At 45.5% G+C, this 21,989-nt stretch overlaps 1 non-coding gene across 1 annotated transcript; it reads right to left on the reverse strand.

The window, feature by feature from the left end:
* Window positions 1-1,031: 1,031 nt before the first annotated feature.
* On the reverse strand, window positions 1,032-15,988 carry LOC102564874 (uncharacterized). The gene is made up of 3 exons (XR_001373299.3): window positions 15,881-15,988; window positions 12,455-12,543; window positions 1,032-1,108 (listed from the first exon to the last, which is right to left on the reverse strand). It is a non-coding gene; the product is annotated as an uncharacterized LOC102564874 (transcript).
* Between the last annotated feature and the right edge of the window lie 6,001 nt (window positions 15,989-21,989).

Here is a 21,989-nt window from a genome sequence, read left to right on the forward strand (position 1 = left end):
GAGCAGTGCATTAGTTTGACCTGGCTCCACAGTGTCTATATAGACTGGATGCTTCAGCGGGGTTTTTTTGCACTTTTATCTAAAAGCTGATTCAATCAGTTTTTAGAGAAAAAAGTGTCAGAAGAACCCCACTAAAGCACCTGATCTATACTGACGCTGGGCAAACCGGGTCTCAACTAATGCGATGCCTCTTCTGGGCATGTTTGGTGCAGGAATACACCGAATTTAAAATAAAGTGGGTTTTTTTGGTTTTGGTTTTATGTTTTTTTGGTTTGTTGTTTTTTTTTTAACATCTGTAAGCAGCCTCTGTATTTTTGCAGAACCTGATCTTGGCAGCTGCCTGAGGGGGCGGGGGAGGAGGGAACCAGAGACCTAGAGAGTGCTCTGGATGCCTATACAGGACACAGACACTCGTTTTTTTCCAGGTTTAGATCTAGAATTCCCATTCGTTCCTATAAAACTGTGCATCTTAATCACTGAAGTGGTATCAAGCCTCTCAGCCTAGGGCTGGACAGTTACTAACTGCAGAAAAACAGGGCAGAATGAGGGCAAAAAATAGTTGTGAAAGATGGATGGAGAACAAGCAATTAACAGAGATTACAAAGACAAAATGAAGCAGTACCTGAAAAAATATCACAGGAATCAAAACAAGAAAGAAACAACATCTTCCACCCAGTCCCCTCAACAGGGACACTTCTTGAAGCCCAGAAAGTAGCAATCCTATCACTTCAGGCTGAAGTCTTTTAGGTCAAAGCAGACAAGGCACAACAGAGAAAATGCACACCAGCACAATGCCATTAGGGTAACATTTCACATGCTGCTTAGCATACCTGTGTTTTTAGGTCCATCAGCATAGACTGGTCCAGGAGGTGGTGGTGCATTCTGCCATCCATACTGTGGATACCCTTGATAACCTGGTTGACCTGGTGGATATGGTCCAGTAGGCCCTGGTGGATACGGTCCAGTAGGCCCTGGTGGATAGCCTGGGTATGGATTGGGGCCTGGAGGTCCACCTGGCTGTTGTGTATATGGTGGGTATGGAGCATTCGGGCCTGGGCCAGAATAAGGTGGAGGATTTTCGTAATTCATGTGGGATGCAAAATCTTTCCTAAAGGGAGAGAGGGTAGGGGGAAAGGAAAAAGAAAGATATGATTTTGCTTTAGCCTGCTGAGTTTCTTATAAGCAAGGCACACAAATCCTAATTCAAATAATGATAAAGCTTTGTTTTTCCTCTGCTCCCTTCCAGAGACTATGTAATTATTTAAAGGCATTAAATACATAGGCCTGACAAGGGTCCTGTCAGGCAGATAAGAATCTTGAGTCTGAACCTGGCTCTAGTGAGACTCATCTTGTCTTTTTATTTTCCATGCCTCTGGTTCCCATGTTACTGGGTAGGGTTAATTCGTAAGCACTACTATGCTTTAGCTACAAAGTCAGCTCGTATAGTGATTGCAAAGAAGATTCCTGAAACTTCCACAAAGTTAAAGAGATTTGGTATGATTACTTAAAAACAATTATTTTGCCTTTCTTCAAAAGCTTGAAAAGAAAAGAAGCTCAAGTACTTCACATCACTTATAAATTATTTGCAACAAGTATGGGACAGTGAATTAATTTAATGGAGTGAGGGGAGAGAGAAGTAATTTGATCTTAGTGCAATACAGCCAAGTCTGGGACAGCACACAACAAAATGTTCCTTTCACTTCTAAGCTAATGTAAATACCTATATTAAAATCAGAACTAGAGAGGAATGCAGCATATGAGTAATTTGTTAAGTTCGGATTTAGTCAGGATACTGCACTCACTTCAAAAGTGACAAAGCTGGAGCATTAACAGTCGCAAACGATCACAGATTTCAGGTATTACTCCAAAATGTCACTAAGGAGACCGAAAGTTCATAAACTGTGTCTAATTATTGGAACCACAGCTTTGTAATTTTAATAAGCCTACAAATAACATGACAAACTTTTTTTCCAAAATGGGGCTATCGCTAGTGAAAGGTTTACAGCACTATTTTTATTTAAAATGCATTGCAGTAATGGGTGTGAAATAAGGAACAAATTAATCCATCATCTTTCAATGCAATATGTACAAGGACAATAGGAGAAGGGATGTAAAGTTTAAAAGATTTTTGAAAATTTTGTTAATCAGAAATGTTACTAAATTTCACAGTAATGTAGGTTAAAAAGCCATTTCAATTTTCTACAGTGATGCTACTGTCTCTCTACAGATCAGGAGAGTTCTGCTTCCCTTCTCTGTCTGTGTTGTCTACCCCTTCTCAAACTCTGCTGGCTCATACTAATACTCTAGAATTGGATGATTCACAGCAACTGCAAATTTCTCGTGCTGGCACCAACAAGGCAGCAGAGGCATGACTGGACTATTAACTGATCATAAATCTGCAGGATTCTCCTCCTCCAAGAACCCCAGACAGGCAAAAGGGGAAAAAGAGAGCAAGGTAGAGGGAAAAAACAGCCAAACTGGGATGCCCAGTTTTCTGCACTAAAATTTGCAGCTTTATTGAGGTTTAAGTAGAAGAAACTGTTAAAGATTAAGTCTGACTTCCTGTATGTCACAGCCCAATACTTCTTACTTCCTACTGGACTAAGTTTGAGAAGCGAAGAGACTCACCCAAAGTTACATTCCAGGTAAATGGCAGAACCAGGAAAATAACTAATCTGAGTCTGACTCTTGAGTCCTAACTTCTGGACTATAGCCCATCATGAATAACCCATACTAATCAGAACTAAACATCAGAACTAAACTTTCTAGCCATCTGTAAAATACAGAACAAACAGCATATGACATTTTCCCCCCTAGAGCTGTGGCCAAAGGAAGATAAACTTCATTCCTGTTTTACAGACAGGCAAATCATTCACCTTTTTGTGCCTTTATTTTTCTAGGGTCACGCAGCAAATTAACAACGAAGATTACAGATTACATTTAAAAAGGCAGGTAATATTCAGCAGAAGCAACCAAGCAGCAGCTAGAGCGATCAGACAAACCAGGCAATGGAGCCAGTTTCTGCTTTAAACAGCATTCAGTAGGAAAGGCTACAAATGTTTTCTTTTTGGAATCAGGTTTCAGGCCTGTTTAGCTGCTGCAAGCTCTGACTTAGAAGCCATAAACAAGCCATGTTGTTCACTTCAACTGCATTTCATCAGAACCTACGCAACATTCCCCAAGGCCTGATCTCTAGGTCCTCTGCTTATTTACTGGTTGCTCTCGCATGGGTAGAAGTCAACATCATGCCGATTTCTATCAGCATGCATGTGGAAATCAAGGAATACAAAGCAGAGCCATAATTTTCGCAGAGGCCATAAAAGCCAGGATGATTACAGAGCCATCCCAGCAATATACCCCCTGAAGATAATGGGCTGAATCTCCCCCATTACTGGAAAGTCTTTAAATCACAGTGGGCTGACAGGATTGGGGAAATCCAAGGCTGAATTTCTGTAGTTCATTCTGCCACTTGAGATCCTATTCCAAGACTCCCTTTGCCACAGAGGCCAGAGACAGTCAGACTCTGTTGAAATAATGATGTTGTTGTTTTCTTTATCCATCTGCACATAGCAATTTCCTATTGCCAGGTGAACTGAGCTTAAGCTGCCCAGCTAGTGAGGCGAATACAAACCCCTGTCTCTCCGCCCCCCATGCTTTTTTTTTTAAACCTGTCATTAGGGTAGACAGACTTCAAAAAAACACCTGCCCCAAATGAACCAAGAAATGGCCAACAGCAAACAGCAACTTGATTTATCAACAGTACTACTTTGCTATGATTTATCTTCTGTCAAAGTAACAGCTATGGAAAATCCAGGGAAGAGGCCCACACAAGTTACTAACTTATAGGGCTGTGCAAAACGGCACTGCTCTGTTTCGACTTGCGTTTCAATGAAACAGCGTTTCGTTTAGAATTTTGTTTTGATTCGAAACCACTGTTCCATTTTGTCAAAACAGTGACGCTGTTTCACATTTTGCCCATAGGCTATAACGGGGAAGCTCAAAACAGCCTCTCTCATCTGGCAGGCAGATCAGGGCCCACCCCGGGAGGGCTGCAGGGACAGTGCGATGGGGCTCAGTTCCCTTCCCCAGCCCAATCGAGCTGGGGAAGGGAACATATCCCCATCACTCAGTTCCCCTCCCCAGCACTGCGATCCATTGGGCTGGGGAGGGGAAGTCAGGTCAGCTGGGCTGAGTTGCCTTCCCCAGCCCTATAGATCGCAGTGCTCGAGAGGGGCTCAGTTCCCTTCCCCAGCCTAATCCTAGCGCCGGGGAGGGGAACTCAGCCGGGCTACTTCAAAACTCAAAGCATTACGACAGCCCTAGTTTTTTTTCGAGGCTGTTTCAAAGCCCTTCATTTCATTTTGATTTCGCTGTTTCAAGCTCGAAATGAGTTGAAACTGTTGAAACGAAAAAGCTGGTGAAATTTCGCACAGTCCTACTAACTTAGGTCTTGATCTGGCAGGTGCGTATCAGCCCACCTCTGCCCAGGAGGAATCCAATGTTAATAGGATGTGTACACAATTATGTATGCACACAGGGAGTTCCAGTTATGTTTTAGAGCTCTCAGGAGGCCTAGCAGTAAACTAGTGCCCCCCTAGGCTAGCTGCTGCACAGACAGAATACAGATAGTCCCTGCTCCCAAAAAATCTTATAATTTAAGTGAAAAGACAAGAGATGGATGAATTGAGACAGGAGCACAAAGAAGGAAGTGGCAGGACAGGGAGCAGTCATATGACATCAGCCATATTTGATCTATTTTTTCTAGGTATAACAGCAAAGGAAAGTTTAAAGGGGATAATGAGTAGCTTTGAGCATGTTTATAATGGGGCAGCATGGGAGAAAGCACAAAGATGTTGTCTGAAAAATCTAACACATGATGGATGCCAGCTTCATGGACTGAGCAGTGGCAGGAGATGCAGCAACATAAGGATGAGTGGGCAAGCAGGGCATGAGCCCCAGGCACTAAGGGCTGCGGCCACCAGAATGGACCAGAGAATTCCTCACTTTGCTGCCCCCACGCCACCTGCATTTCCCAACTCCAGGCCCTATAGTAAGCATCAGTAGCACAGGAATGTGCATCAGTGAATGCAGGACAGTCTGATAAATGTAGTTCTGTAAAGCAGCCTTATTTTTTGCCACTGAAAACAGGAGGTTTTTGTGTCCCACTTCCCTTACAAGTCCCTCTCTGACTCATTTTATGCCCTTTTCCTCACATGTCTGACAGAATGTGGTACTTGTGTGTGTTTGCAAAACTCATCTAAGTGCACACACACACAAGTCCTATTTGCAGACCTGTATAAGTATTTGCAGAACTGGGGATGTCATCAACTATGCAGGTACTCTTTAATAAATGGGTCCTGCTCAAAACCTGCCTTCCTGTGAGCCCCTAAATCCACAGGGATGTCAAGTCCTGATTTCCCAGGGTAGGGACAATATACTGTCAATACATCCTAACTAGTAATTTCAGTTCAGCTACAGCCTGGACTAACAAGATTATACATTTAGAGTAGCTACATGCTCTTACTTCATATGAATCATGTCATCAGTGTTTCCTGATTTGATTCTCTTTTTTTTTTTTAATAATTCACTAAACCAAAAGAAAACCAAGAGTTTTTCTTCTGCCTTTGTTTTTCCTTCTACTCCTAAAATGTTTTTCCTTAACTCAGGGGTATCAAACTCATCCAGCCCTGATGCGTGGCATGGGGCTGGTCCACAGACTGGATCTGCGCCACAGACACATTGTGGATATAGTGCGTGTCCCAGAGCAGATGACGCATGCAGAACAGCCCCAGAGTAGCCATGCTGTGACACGAGCTGGCGGGTGTGTACAAGGCCATCCAGCACACCCCACAGGATGTCTGCAGATAAATTCAGAGACCCACAGGCAGCACCAGGGGTCAGATGATAGGGCTCTGTGGGTTGGATACAGCTGGCAGGCCATTACTAACACCTCTGCCTTAAATCAATAAAGCACTAATAGTCCTGGCTTAACAATTCTTAAAAAACAAACATATTTTCTTATTAGAATTTAAAGGGATACATTTTAGGTCCCAGATATAGATTGGTGAAAAAAAATTGTAAAAATTTTGGAGAATCTACTTATAAAGAAAAAAAACAAACTTATAATTTAAAATCTTATGCAGTGCTAATGCATGAGAAAAAAGGAAAAGAAAGCATTGCAAACAAACTGATTATTGGTCTACTTTCTTCATCTGCAGTAAGGGAAGTATATCATTCACACAGAACAAACTGGAAGAAGTAAATTAAATTTTAAGATTTCCTATTTTAAATAGTTTAGGAAGTCTTGTAATACAATTAAGGAAACTTGGTTAAGTAAATGTGATTTTTTCCATCCATGTCCTTAATATGTATGGCCAAGTGATCAAAGATTCTATTGTTATATAATGCTCTTCTTTCTCTGTGAAAGAAGTCACTTTCCACATGTTATACATTGTCAAATGTCCAAAAATCAAAGATAGTCCTATATGAACCTTATGGATACAAGTCCCGCCATCCCTACATGGAGAAGGAGATGAACCAAACAATAACAACCAACCGAAAACCCACACAGGATTCAGACGAGAGAGGAAAAGAAGAAACCTCCTCTTGACCCATCTTCTCTGAATACAGAAGCCAGTACCAAACTCCCCGTGGTATCCAAGCTTCTCTCCAGCCAAAAAAAAAACCCTCTACAAAAAATAAAAGTTCATCTAGATTGTTTTGTTTTCAAATGTGGAGTCTGCTGCAAGTAGCAGAATAGTTACTCATGCATTTGATGGAAGTCTCTGTGGGTGCATCTACATGTGCACTTTACTGCAAAGTAAACTAATTAGCTCCACAGTAAAGTGTCACAGTCTACACGTGCCCTGGCATTAGGGCACAGTAAATTAATTAACTCTGCCGTAAGACAGTACTGTTAGCAGAGTAATTAACTGCACTGAAATGCACAGGTAGATGCTGACTGGGGAAGCAAGTTGTGCCCTGTCAACCCAGCCAGCTGGGGGCCTACTCCACTCCAGCTCAAATTGCTGCTGTCCTGTGCACACACAGACACTGCACCCTGGAGCAATTTCCTCCAGTTCAAACTGCTCTGGAGTTTATTGCATCACATTAATTGTAAGTGTAGATGCACCCTGTAAAAACATTCTTACACCCTCTCCCATGAGAGACGATACATTCAGACATTTAATTCAGTGGAACACAACATATTTAATATGTTGTTTCCCCACCCCTAGCCTTCTCTGCAGTCTTGCTTCACTAAACAAGCATTGGATCCCTTCCTTGGACGCCAGCTACTTTTATTGGTAGAAAAGCTTGAAACATTCTTTAAAAACCTCCTAAGCTGACCAAAGCTACGAAATCTACACAACTGCTTCTCCAGGGTCAGGAAAACTGCACTGCAGTACAGAGTTCAGACACTCTGATAAACAGGTATGTTCTTTCATTCCAACATCCTGTCAAACCAGCTTTCAGGCCAAACTGGGGAACAGTGTTTAAAGGCATTCTGATCATACAGCAATGCGGCCCATTACAAGTACCTAGTGCAGATAGACTGATCTAGCCAATTCATTTCAACACTGGCTAGGACACTATTTGTAAACAGTTCGATCCTAGACACACTGGAAATGGCTTATTCAGCAGTGTCTCCTCGTAGCTGAAGCTCCATAGAAGACAAGATCAGGCACCTTATACTTTCTGTAGTAACTCCCATGTATGCTTTCTACTGTCAGTTTGCCAACAGCATTAACAGTGCTACTGAAAGCAGTGGGACACAGATGCCGAACTCCTACATGCCAAGATTATACCAGAAAGAATTGTACAACTGTACTAGGATTGTACACTTGCAGTTTTGCCCTGAGAAGATAAACTTGGCAAAATGGTCATATGATGGAAAACAAGCAAAGTGAAGAGCAAGCACGGAGGAAAGAAAAGCAAGAGAGTAAGGGAAAAGTTATGAGGAAGTGGGGAAATCAGACTCTCACATCTCGCCATCTTAAAAGGATTTGCAAAGAACATGCAGTGAAAACAGCCTGCACAACCTGCCAGAGATGCCTGCCGAGCAGTACTGCATTTTTCACAACACAGCCTCCCCCAGGAATGCACTTACAAAGCTGGCCTTTCACAAGCTTCTCTTTGAAATCAGCATATTTCTGGCCTTTAAGACACTAGGAATCAGTAAAAGTTTGCCTTCACACGTAGGCAGCAAGACTAGACTGTTTCTGCTCTCTCAGCCGTGGAAAAAGCATTAGAGAATATGAGCATGAAAGAGCTATATACATTTTTTTTTAATGTGGAGGATGCTCACAACTGCTAACTTGGCTGTCTAAAGATGACAAGCAAAAGAACAACAGGAAGGACTGGCAAGTCAAAACGACCAATCCTGTTCAGTGGGAAAGTGTCAGATCTAAGTTGACAAGGGGAAGTTCACTTGTGAAACAACAAAAGCTTGATTTGTTAAGAGGGTGGTAATAAGAAACATCAAGAGTCAGTCCCATGGGAGTGGGAGATAATGGGTTTAAATGTACCATGTATCAGTACAAAACATTAACTTAGGAATACCCAGACTTTTCTTCAGCACAGAACTGTGTTAGTAGATGGCTGGGAGACGGATGTCCAGGGATCCTGGTTTTCTCTGCCAACGCCTCTCACTCCCAACTCACAGTCCTCTACCACTTCAGTTGGTGCCCCTCACTCCTGATGCACAGTCCCCTGGTCCTGCCAGTGCCCCCCACTCCTGCCCTGCAGCCCTCTCCCCTCCCCAGCCCTGTTGGCAGGGGACCCCAGCTGCGCCCGTCCCCCCCTGCCAAAGTGGACACATAGGATGGTGGTCTGCGTGGACACAGGAGGGACAGGCTCCAGCATGAACTACAGACAGCAGCTGGGGCACCACACACTGCCCTGTGCCATTGGCTGGGGCATGGCGGAGAGGATCAGTGGTGCACGCCACAGCAACAGCATTAAGCAGAGCGCAGCTCTGGCCCAGGCCATGCTGCAGGCAGCTGGAGGGGGGTAAGGGGCTCCAGGTGCTCTCCGCCCTGCCTGGGCTGAAGCGCAGCAGCTATGGCTCCTGTGGGCAGTTGTGGAGCTAAATGGGCCCCGGTGCAGGCTGAAAGGAGGAGGAGGGGACACCTGTGGCACCTGCCCCTGAGAGCACAGGCCATGGTGCCATTGCCCTTGAAGGATCCCTCCCCACCTTCCCCCACTGGCCTCAGATCCCCTGCCCCACCACAGCCCGTGCCAAGACTCCTTCCACCAGTACTGGCAGGCTCCCCCCCTCCACACATCCTTGCCACACACACATGCCCTCCCCTTCCCTACCATGGACCCCCCCAGAGTCCCCAAGCCCTAGCCCTCTAACCCCCTCCCCACCTCACCTATATCCAGCTGCTGGGGCTGCTCCCATCACCATGCTTGGCTGTATGCCAGCACATGTGTGCGCATGCACACACACATGCACATAGCAGCCCCTGCCTCCAATCACCCTCCCCCCAGGCCCAAGCTGGTCCTTGCAGGCTGGAACACTGCCAGGCTACAAGGGGAAGCCTGTGGTTTCTTGTGTTTTTCCCCAGCGAACGGAAAACCCAGATCCTTGCTGATGTTTACACTGGAATTTGGATCTAGTGGCGCTAGCCTCAGCCACCACACCTCAAACAAGGAGGTGCAATCAGAATGTAACATAATACTACATATTGATCCAACTGGCCTGTGTGCAGATAAAGAAATAGGACATGCCGAGATATGTAGATCCTATCAGCTGTAACTGGGACACCCCTAATGTAACTTTCCCTTTCCAGCTCCTGCAGCTCCAGGAAGTAATTTTCCAATATAGAGCTTTTAATAGCAAATGTACTTAGCATCAACAAATCCCAGCTACTGGCAACATGCCTGGAATTTAAATTATGTTTTGGATAGACACAATCCCAGTATCTGTAAGAAAGAAACAGTCTCTGCTTCTATATTTTCCATAATTAGCAGGTACTTCCCATGCTCTGCACTGAGAGTTCTATAGCTATACACAGTGCTGAAGTCTGCCACAGCCGCATTACAGATAGATACTTACTTTATTTGTACTTGTAGTGAATCCTTCCTTTTAGGGTTGCCCAATTCCTGCTCCATGTCATTACTAACTTAGTGCAAGAGAATTACAGTACTTCATCTAACCCTTTCCGGAGCAAGCAAAAAGCACCTCTAGTTTGCTGATCACTACTCTGCTAGCTTTAATTTTCAAGAACTCCATCTGCCAGAGTTTTTTCTACTTCTAAATAAAAGTGTCAACATTTTTTTTGTCAAAAAACTTTCCACAAAGAACAACCTAACTTAAGTGTAAAGAATTCTTGGTCAACTCCCAGTAGGATTATCGTATTAGATGTTAGTATGAGGTAATGTGTTACTTGCACACTTGAGTTTTGTGTGGAGTTTGTCTTTGGACATGATCAAAGACTGATCATGCCAGTTGGCAAGTAGGCCCTTCACACCTCAAGCCCAATCAGGAATAAAACTTTCTGCCATACTTGACCTGGCTCAGATCAGCTGTCCATCCCCAACAACATGTGAATACCACATAAAAGCAGCAGCCAATTTGGATTATCTAATCACACACAGACCTTCCTCTCCACTAACCTGTTTTAGCAGCTCTCCTTCCTTACCATTAGACCGTTTGACTCAGAGAGCAATATTCTTAACCTGGTTTTATTTCACTTCAGTTTAAACAACCACAGGCAAAAGTACTGCAGTCTCCAACTTTGCAAAGAACTTTCCCTGGGTTGAGAGAGGGTAGTGGGAAATCCCCTCCCCTACTCTCCCTAACATCTTGCCTGAGGGTCCACTACTTGACCAATCACAGACACAAGTCTATTTGCATGAGCTTCCTATGGCCTTAAGTGTATGGCTCTGCTGGTGCAAAAACCTACAAGCCCCAGTGATCACCTTCCAAGGAATCCTGACCCAAAGTCTGCCCTGTTGTTGGGTTACTGACATGCTACCTTTGGAAGGCTAAGCAGTAGGGTTGTATAGGGTGGCCCACAATATCCAGGAACTGAGATATTCCCTTAACTTAGTCCAGGCAGTTGGACAGTTCTGTGCAGTTGGCCATATTCAAGATCTCATGTTAGCAAGGTTGCCCCGGCCTGAATTACTTCATGGAATTGTTTTTGTATCACTGCAAGAGCTAGGCCATAGGGGATGGGGGAGCAGGGAGGAGGGTAGGAGTGGGGGTGCAGCCACTCCTGCAGTGCTAGTCTTTTGGCTCCCCCTTTGCAAAAACCTGGATCTGCTTCTGGCTGTGAGGCCAAAATATCATCTTTGCACTCCAAAGCTAAGGAACACCCCCTGAACTCAGATGGCACATACTTTCTCAGGGTGCCCTTTACTCCACTTGCAATTCATCCAGATGATGACAGCACTTCCTCTGCAAATTAGATTATGACATCTCAAGGCTGGTCTTGAGCATTTTCAATGACGATAGATGCAAAATCTCAGAGTTTTTGGCCAATTTTGGTTGTGATGTTGAAATTCTTCTGCATACTTAAGGTCCCCTATGTATATTTTAATTGAAGATGACAAGGGGAATAGCTGCATTCTGTTACTAGTCAACACTATCAATGCTTCCATTAGAGAAGAGAAGGTGCTGACCTTCTTTGAACAGAGCAAGTGGGTCTGTGGTCTCCTCAAGAGGCCATCTCCTTGACTCTGAAAAGTCAAACTCCCCATATTTGGGAAAAAGCTCAGAAGACAAAAACTACTGAAGTGCTGGACAAGTTCTATTCTTCCTTCAGGATGTCAGACATGCAAATGGTCCCCTACTAGACTGCTATTTTGGCCATGTTGAACTTCAATAGCTTTAAGTTTAAGGAACTTTTGGGGAGGGGTGGGATGGGGAGTGTGTGGGAAGGAGCTTCTTTAGTAATTAAAGGACGGTGCTAGTATGACCAGAATTGTCTGGAGAACTTGTAAGGTTCGACCTAGAAACAACTATGCAAAGCCTAAGCAAAAGTGAATGTTATGTGTCGAATGCCCATCTGCAATGATAAGGAGCAGACAGTCTTAGATAGAGGAAGCTTGAAAACAAAAACAGAATCAGAGTTACTGGAACAAAGAGCTCATTAAAATACTAAAAATCACACCCCTAGGCGGAGAAGATATATGCTAATGAAACATATATGTATGTTAATGAGATGCATAGCTAAAACACAGGTATAGAGACATGCTCAGTAAAGAACTCCTTGCGTCACTCCTTTATAACCAATTAGCAAACAAGGATGCTTATGAAGATTCAAACTCTTGTATATAAGGGGCTCAGTATTGCATATGTGCTGCGCTTGTAGAGTGAAATTATTCCGCTTGCACCTTTTATTGCTAGCAATAAATCTTTTTTATACTTTCACCCCTGGTATCTTTATTGGCCTTTGCATACCGGGCACGAACCCAGACTTGAGCTGGGGCCTAACAGACTTACCTACAAGACAAAACAAGCTGATGATGGAGATTTGTGTCTCAACCAGTAGCGCTCTAGGATTCTCAGGAAATGATCCCTTTGCCTATGTCCTGTAACATATATAGACTAATCAAAAAACATTTCTGCCAAGACATGTGGGATATTATTTATATGCCCCCCCCATAACATTTGCTCTTGCCTCAAGGATCCTTCAAATTCAGTCTGATTTGGAAGAATGACACTAAAAAATCCCCTAGCCATATAAGCCCAGCTGTGAAATAGTTTGACTGTTGGTTAGAGGTTGCCTGTATACAAAAAAAATTCATTCCTTCACATGGCCACTCTATGAGGTAGCATGGAGGTCAAGGGTTAAGAACTGACCAGAGGAAAGTTACATTTCACAAGATGTTTTAAAGTTTTAGAAGTTGTTTCTAGGGGTGCACTGATGTACTGGTTGGCTATCGGATCAGCACTTGTAAAAGGAGAAATGTCATTATTGGCTAATCGGCTTTTTTTGGTCATTATAGCTGATAATTATAGCCATGTGCCTGGAGCACTCTGGTAAGCGTAGTCTGGTCCTCATGCCCCAGCACTGGTTGGCACCCGCAGCAGACTACAGGTCCTGGCAAGCAGTGGGATGGGAAAAGGGTACCAGGGAATGGTCACGGGGCACTGTGCTCAGCAATAAACGGAGCGTTAGTGGCTCCTGCTGCTGCTGCCATGGCAGTGCCAGGTGCACAGCAGAGGCCTGAGCACCAGGGCTGCCATGGAGACATTGGGCTGCACGTGGATGGGGTAAGGTGTTGTGCGAGGGCCATTCTGCTCTAGCAGGCACCGGGAGCCTTTGCAAAAGTGGCTTGTCCCTGGTGGCCGCAGGAGCTTGGCTGTGCAGGGCCCCCTGGTACTGAGGCAGCGTTGTGCTCTGGGGCTAAACACACCTGGCACCACTGTCCATGCAAGAGTCCACCCTGCCCACCTGGGACAGCAGCTCAGGCAGCGCAGGGAGTGGGGCTGCAGGTAGGAGCTGTGGGTGAGGGGAAGACTTATGTGGGAATAAGGTGGTCACCACCTTCCTCATCAAGGGCCAGAGCAGACAGGAGAATGGTGCATGGGTGGCTGTGTTTAGAAATGCAAAACAAACAAAAAAAGGTTTGTGTCAGTAGTCTAAAATGCCTTGCACTATTACTAAATAGTAATATTCGCAAGGTGTTCACTGCTTATTATGCAACTGCTAGCCCCACCGCACCCGTCACATAACAGCAGTAATTGTCCATATCAGCAAGTTAAACATTAAAGACTGGTTGGGATATTCTAATGCCAGATACTGCCCTAAGTCTGAGAAGAAATATTCACACTGCTATATGGGATACAAATACCCTCCTCAATGGCCCTAGGCACTGCTCTTTCAACTATAATCACATTTATTTAAGAAATGTCTGTCCTCTTCCCACACTGTCTTATTCCTCATGTTTCTCAAAATCAGGACTTTCCAAACAGACTGACTATTGGAACGGAGTTAGATCATGGCTTTTACCTATGCCTTGCTCCTTAGTGTGTGGAAAGTGTGAGAAATGGCATTGACAACATTAGTCTACTCTTATGCCAGTGGATAACACTTGCAAAGCTTTCAGTTTATTTCACTAGAAATTCTACAGAAGGCTTTGCCATGCTCATTCCTACATTCAGTCCTGGGACGGAAAAGATGCCAAAAATCTAGAGCAAATGTGGGTTGTCATCTTTGTAATCTGATGTTGTATAAGATTAATTTATGCATAAGTAGTTAGGTACATTGCTAATATGTTAAATTAATCTTTAAGACATGACACTACAGCATGAGCTAAAATACAGATACAGGCAACCCCCGCTTAGTACTCTTAATTGGTTCCTGAAAAACTAAGCGTTAAGCGAAACAAGCATTAAGTGAAACCGAAAGCATTTGGCAACCCAAGATGGCGACCGCACGTCTTTTTAATGATCCAAGATGGCGACTGCGAGCATTACAGTGGAACTTGCTGAGCGCTAAGTCAAATCGGGTATTAATTTGAAATGAGCCTTATTGTGAAATAGCGCTGAGCGAAACAGCCTTAAGCAGGGGTTGCCTGTATTAGTCAAATTCTTAGTATGACTGTCCAATTTATTTTAGATTGTTAATTGTAACTGTACGTCCAATTAATGCTAAAGCCTGAGCAGAAGTGATTTCATCCTATCACGTAGGAAGGCCAAGTCTTACAGACCTGATCTCAGTTTACCAGCATCACATCTAAATTAACATGGCACCAAGCCAAAACCTAAATCCTCATGGTACAATCTGTTTGACTGACTCATACATCTTACTATACCATTTCCTAGAAAACAGATCTATTTCTGCCCACTCCTACACCTCCCCCCCATTTCCAAGCATATGTAAAACAATTAAGTAATAGCTAACGTCTTGTTTGCGTGCCTACTTCCAATATCCCTTGCTCAATGTAATGACTTCCAGTTAATAATTTAAGTTACTGTGGATAAGCCTATGCCAGTTTAAGCAAGGTTTAAAAAACAGGGTTTATCAGGCAAGGATCATTCCTGAATTGACAATGTATTCAGAACTACAGTATTGATGGAAGCAGGCAACAAGCCAACAAATCATCAAATTATTTATCACAGCTCCTGCCCCAACTCTCTCTGGTTTCCAAAGGCAACGGCACATAATCAACAAGCTGCAGTTTCATGGGGGTTTCCAACGTATTCTATGGAAGCCAGGTACTGTATCCTTCGGACGGGAACACAGGCAACATGCCGGCTTGTGGGAGGTGGCGTATTTGCAGTGCCACTGAGCTCTCTCCAGCCACTTAAGGGACTGGCAACACCAGTTTACTGAACAGAGATGAACTTTAAATAAAGGTGGAGCAGAAACATCACTGAACACAGATGGACACTTTCATGGCCTTGTCTTGAGAAGAGATTAGCCAGGGAGCACGATTCCTCATCCAGGCTGCACCCATAACACCCAGTGTAACAGCTGAGCCACCTTCACCCACATCCTGCCCGGCCCGCTCCAAGCAGGCACACAAACGCCTCTCCAGGCTTCTTCCTATGTTGCAGAGCGACCCCGGGAGCTGCGCCGGGCTCCGATGTGAAAGGCAGATGGAGCGAGCGCTCAGCCCGCCCCCGGGACGCGGCCGCTCCGGGGAAGGAGGCGCCCCCCCAGCGGGAACCGGCAGCCTGCAGCGGGCGCAGGCGAGCAGGCCCCCTCCCGCCCCGAGCACCGCAGCTATCGGACTCTCCGGGGGGCGCGAGCAAGAAGCTCTCGGCGCGGCCGCTACTAACTTGCCTCCCTCCCGGCAGCGCCGAGCGCCCGCAGAACAGACCCCAGCGGAACCGAACCGAACCGGCCCGCCCCGCTCCGCCCCGCCCAGCGCACCCCGGCGGCTTCGCCCGGGTCCCCCGCGCCTCGCCGCTACCTACACGCCGGCCCCGCTGCTCCCGCTCGCTCTCTGCACACCTGCCGCGCCTACTGCTGCTGCTGCGGGGAGTGACGTAACAGAGGGAAGGAGTCACCTGACTCCCTGGTGACGGAGGCGGGGCCGTGCGTCACAAAGGAGCCGGAGCCGGGGGGCAGGGTTCCGTGCGCGGCGGGGGGGGGGGGAAGTTGCCGTCGGTTAGGTCCGGCGGGGCGCGGTTCGCAGCGGCCGGAGCCCGCGGAGTAGCTGGGCCCACCCGGCCCCCTCGCTATGCCCCATGGGTCGAGAGCCGGCGCGTGGGGCGAGGATTGCATGTGAGGCTCCGGAGTCAAAGCCGGAGCTGTTCTGGGGCTGCGGGAGACCCCTGTCCTGCCGCCTGCGCTGGGCATTGAGGCTACAGTGAGAGGCTGCATGTGTCCCGGGACAGCCCAGTTTATCATGGGACAAAATGCAGTGGTTCAGACATCCATATTCGCTGTTCCGGGATAGATCCATGAAAGAGCCACAGCATGAGAAGTGCGCACAGTTTAGCTGGGGCGTGGGAATAGCGATCCCTGAGTTGCATTGCTGCAGCCAGTTCGCTAAACCCTGATGGGAAGGGATGTGTGCACACGCCCATCCCAGGGTATATCTGCTCCAGGACACAGACACAGCTTGTCTGGGGGCAGATGCAATGTCTTTTCCTAGCCTGACCACAAATGCCTCTTGGCACACACCTGTCCCATTGTTTGGCCCATGCAGGTGTTGCACACCAGCAGAGTCTGTCTTATATGCTCCGCTGAAACATAAATCCAATTTGCATGAACGTGCACATGATCACTAGTAAAGAAATGTAGAGTCTGGAAGATGCGGACTGGCTGCACTGGCACTGGCTAAAGGGGCAATGATAAATGGGTTGTACTGAAGGGGGTGAAATTAACTCAAGGGTCAGTCTTGGAACTGATCTTATTTAATATTTTCACTAGCTATCTTGTAAAAAAACCCTGGGATTCTGGTGAAGAAACTCACTGATGATGACCCAATGATGGGAGGAGGTTTAGAGTATTGTATAGGAAAAATACAGGAAAATATTATATAGGAAGAACACTGAAGGCTGCAGTAAGGGAAACAATGAAACTAGTACAAAGGGCAAGGTCTTGCACTTAGGCACTAATAACAAGTATTTCAGCTATGCTTTAAGGGATCATTAGCTGGAAATGACAGGAAGAAAAAGACCTCAGTGTATCAGGTGACTCTATAAGCCACTAATATATGGCTATGAGGAAGGTCAATGCAATTGCAGGATGTGTCAAAAGGAATGTCCTGTAAAGATTGGGAAGTATTAATGCCATTGTATAAGACCTCACCTAGAATACTGTGTACAGTTCTGGTCACCCAGGTAAACAAAAGAGGAATGTGAACTGGAATGGGTAAGTCAGGTGATTGTAGAAATGGAGAGGAGACTAAGGGCTTGTTCATATTGCTTCAGCAGTATTCTTGAGAATACAGCTAAGCCATACACTCAGCCCTCCCATTCCTGCTCTACATATATGAACCCCAGAAATGAGGAAGCGAAAAGGACCTGTGCTGAGGAACAGTGTAGAGGAGGGGAAAGGAGTCTCAGGGCAGCTCAACAGCCTTGTTCCTGGATTGGGCAGGTGTGGAATGGCAGTGGCTGGGCCAGGTAGGCTCTCAGGAGTACTGCGGAAGTGGGATACTCATGTCCTCAAAGGCTCTATTCATGTCCTCAGAGGCTCTATTCTTAAATTAATTGGGAGCCAAACACTAGGGAGGAAGGAAGATGAGCTACTTAAACCGGCACAAGAACAAACGGTTACAAACTGGTCGTGGATGGAGGTAGGTTAAAAATTAGAAGGTTTTTAACCTTTGATCAGGATTAAAGCAACCTCTGGGGGCAGGGGGAAGGGAGGGGGGGGATAGGAAACCTAACCCTGTTAAAGACAGGTCTTAATAAATTTATGAACAGGATTAGGTGACTGCTTGCTTTCCTTAGGAGGGCACTGGACCCAGTGACCCAAGAGATTCCTTACAGTTCTATGTTCAGTCCAAATTCCTTGTTAGGACTGCACAATTTGCAGGTGCTCATAGACCAGACTACCTGAGAGCTTTATTTAGATCAAAGATTCAGACTCTTGCAGCACATCTCGGTCTACATGTTACTGTCGGAAAATTTGCTTATGAATAATTACAGAATTAGTCTTGGTCAAGCAGCTCTCCAGGTCTGCCCAGATAAAATAGGTCAAAGATACATCATGCAAGTCATTAAATAGAACAAAATACTATCATGCCTATGCATGATCCGCCGGCTTAATGCACATGAATATGACTCACTTCTGGCTCACTCTAGTGAAGACAGCAACCTGCTACCTAGTGGAGGATGGAGCTATTCTTGTAGCTCAGGTGACGGGAGGGAATGGGGTTGAAACCTTTGTACACATTTGGGAACAAGAGATTTTGGTTTCAGCTGACATACAAAATAGGAGCTATGTCATCTCATAACATCCTAGAAGTCTAATGAGGCATAAGCCATTCCAAAAGGGTTTAGAGTTTAATGCCAGCAGAATAATTTAAATTTAAGCTGTCTCAGAGAAAAGAGCAAAATATAGCCCTTCCCTAGCACCCAGAGAGACAGGCTTTCCTGGAACATCAGAGATGCTGGGAGCCAAGAAGTATTTGGTTTTGGGGTCAGGGACACAGCATTATGATCCATGTAGCAAAATGTTCCTTTTTGACCTTCTTTTACAATGTGAGTTTCTCTCTTTCTCTGACTAACCGATCATACTTGCTATTACTTACAAACCCTAAACTGGGTTGTGGATGGTGGATTGTGGAAAAATTCTGATCTGCTCTACACAAAATCTGCACCAGTTTTATGCTGAAAAAAAAGTAAGTTCTCCCAGTTATAGTACAGTAAAAGCTGCGTTAACTGGCATTTCATTAACCAGCATGCTCTATTAACCGGCATGCCGGTTGACACAGCAAAAGGGAAATCGGAAGTGTAGTATGATTTTCTCTTGTAGACAGGGCCTTAATGCATCATTTAAAAATAACTGAATTAAAAAGGAACAAGTTACTTACTGTGTTCCTTTTTTCCTTGTGTGTTTCCACGACAATTCCTGGTGCTGTGACTTGGATCTAGAACACGTGTTGAGGAAGGAGGACCGCGGACTGCCCCCTCCCCCCCCAAACCCTGAGGCGCCAAACTTGAGAGGTAAGAGACCTAATTCAAAATCTCTATTGGGGTTTCGGAGGAGGACTGTCGGTAGGCTCCCAACTTGGCTGTGGTAACTGGATCTGAACCTTGTTAAAACAGGTCAGTTCAGAACCTTACTGCCGGCTAAAATTTTGTGTCTGATAATCCTGTCTGGTAACGTATGTTCAGGGAGAATCTGTCTGAATCACCTCCATCCAACAGCACATTGGGCTCGCAGTTAGTTAACCGAGGCAATGTGGGAGGGGGTCTGGCTGACTGAATGGGGGTGTGTGTGTGTGTGTGTGTGTGTGTGTGTGTGTGTGTGTGTGTGTGTGTGTGTGTGTGTGTGTGTGTGTTTAGAAATATGAGCCACTGACCAGGTCTGGGACTATGGTTGGGTTCAGCCGCCCCAATTCTGCCTGACAGGGCAGTTTTGAAAGCAAGGGAGCCCAACTGGAACCTCATGACCCAGTGGACAGGGCTTCAAAGTGATTTTGTCTTTTCCAAACCCCTTGTCCCAGTAGCTTCTGCCAAAACAGAAGTAAAAGGATCCCTTTTGTGTTTCCCTCCCCATTTCCATTTTATGAGCCGGTGTTGGGTCAGAAGCCTTTTGTCTGGGCAGTAAAAAACTGCGGGACAAGGCACTGAGTGGCCCGGACATCCTAAATAAGCTAATCCTACGTCTCCCCGTGTGACTGAAAATGGGAATAGGTCAGTCAAAACAAGTTCCAGTCCCCCCTAAGGGGACTCTGGCGTACTTTATGTACACAGACTATTCTCCCGAGGCTTGCAAGTACCTGGATAAGTGGAACTGGTATACTAAGAGTGATCCCATGAAGCAATTTCCACAGGAAGGAACATTTGATCAGGATAAAATAGTGCACTTGAGAGGGGCTTTAGAGTCCCGTGGATCCAAAACACCACAAAACCAGTGGGACGCGTTCTTTTATTGGTATGATGAGATGTCCAAAAGGCGAACAGAATCTCAAACTAGAAGTCTAAAAGACTCTCAAGAAAAATTAAAACAGCAGTTAAAAGCTGTTTGAGAGAAATTGGCTGCTCCCTCAAATTACACGCTGGCCACTGCTCCAATGTATCCAGCATTGCCTAGGGCGCCCCCACCGTCGGAGCCAGCAGAGGATATCCTTGACTTTTGTTTGAACCCTGCTGTCATGAGACTCCCACATCAACAACAACGGGTTCAACATCAGGCTGCAGCCCAGGCTGGGGATCCATTAGCTAAAGCTCCTTTGGTAAACTCATCCACAGAGCTTAATAGTCCAGACTCATCCACCATATCTGCCACTCAGTCATCACCAGTGTGGCAATTTACTTCTGGGTCACAACCCACCACAGGTGTATTTAGAAGAATGGGAATAGGCACAGAAAGATCTCCCATCAATCTTAGATCCCGAGCTGCACAAGTTTATCCCCTAAGACAAATGCCAGGCATTGGCACCGATGGACAAAATATAGTAACCATGCATGCACCCTGGACTCCAGGTGATCTCTACAATTTAACTCAAAAATTCCCAAAAATCAGGGAAGACCCAGAAAAATTTCAGGAATAATTGCAGACTCTTATAAATTGTTATAATCCAACATGGGCTGACATTAATCAGCTCATGCAATCCATTTTGCCCAAGGAAACTATGCTGCATCTGTATGCTGCCTGTACTTGACCAGATCAAAACCCAGGAACTGGCCAAGACTTTATTGACAAAAGAAATGCTTTGGTTCGGGCAGTTCTCACAATTTGCCCGAAAAAGGCAGACTGGACCAAAATAAATACTTGTAAACAAAACACAAATGAACACCCCAGTGACTATTTGGAATGCCTCAAACAGGCATTTAAACAATATTCAGGAATGGATGACCCAGTCGGAAGTGCTAAACAAGCAATAGTGGCTCCATTCGTCCAGGGACTTAACCCTAAAATTGCTGATAAAATTCAAACAGTAATTATTGGCTGGGAAACTAAAGATTTGACTGAAGTCCTTGCTGCGGCTAACCATTTTCATAACAAATTGGAACGGTCTAAAGACAATGCCGAGTTTAAGTTAATAGCCTTACAGATTTCTCAGTTGCAGGGTCCAGGTAGAGGAAGGGGATGAAGATGGGAAAGGGGAGGCCCGGGTAGATTCAGGGGAAGAGATAGATCCTTGGGCCCACAAAACCCAGGCTATGGGAACCAATGTCCTTCTTGCAAGCAAGAAGGACATTGGAAATCAGAATGCCCCAACTTCCCTGACCAAGGACCCAGACCCGAGCCCCCACCTCCTCTTCCTGTCAATTTTCACAGTGTTGAATAGGACAGCCCGAGGGACAGTGACATCATTGCTCCTTTGCTTGCTACTGACCAATCTGGTCCCTTTGTTGAATGCCTTATTTCTGGTAAACCTGTCTCCTGTCTTGTTGATACTGGAGCTTCCCGCTCCACGCTAAAGGCTACTAAATTTCCTTTCCTACCTCATTCTCCTGAAACTGTAAATGCTGTTGGTATAGGCGGACAACCTATCCCACATCCCATCTGTGAACCTGTCTCCATCTCTATTGGACCTTTGTCTGAAAATCATGCCTTTCTTCTTAGCCCCTGTGCACCTGTCAACTTTCTTGGAAAGGATTTGCTGTGTAAACTGGGATGCGTGATTTATTGTAGTAGCCCAGATGGTGTTTACCTTGAGGTACCGGAACATAGGGAAACCGAGCTTGTGGCTTTGCTAACCCAGGAATACTCTAATCCTGACACTTCCTACTTGCAAGAGGAACTGTTGGCATGAGTACCTCCACAGCTGTGGTCCACCCATGCGAATGAAGTGGGGCACATGCTGAGTGCTGAACCAGTGCGTATCACCCTGAACCCTGCCAAGCCACTTCCTTGTGTCCCACAGCACCCCATCTCAAAGGAAGCTGAGGAAGG

The sequence above is a fragment of the Alligator mississippiensis genome, chromosome 9 (assembly GCF_030867095.1).
Source record: "Alligator mississippiensis isolate rAllMis1 chromosome 9, rAllMis1, whole genome shotgun sequence".
NCBI classification, from domain to species: domain Eukaryota; kingdom Metazoa; phylum Chordata; order Crocodylia; family Alligatoridae; genus Alligator; species Alligator mississippiensis.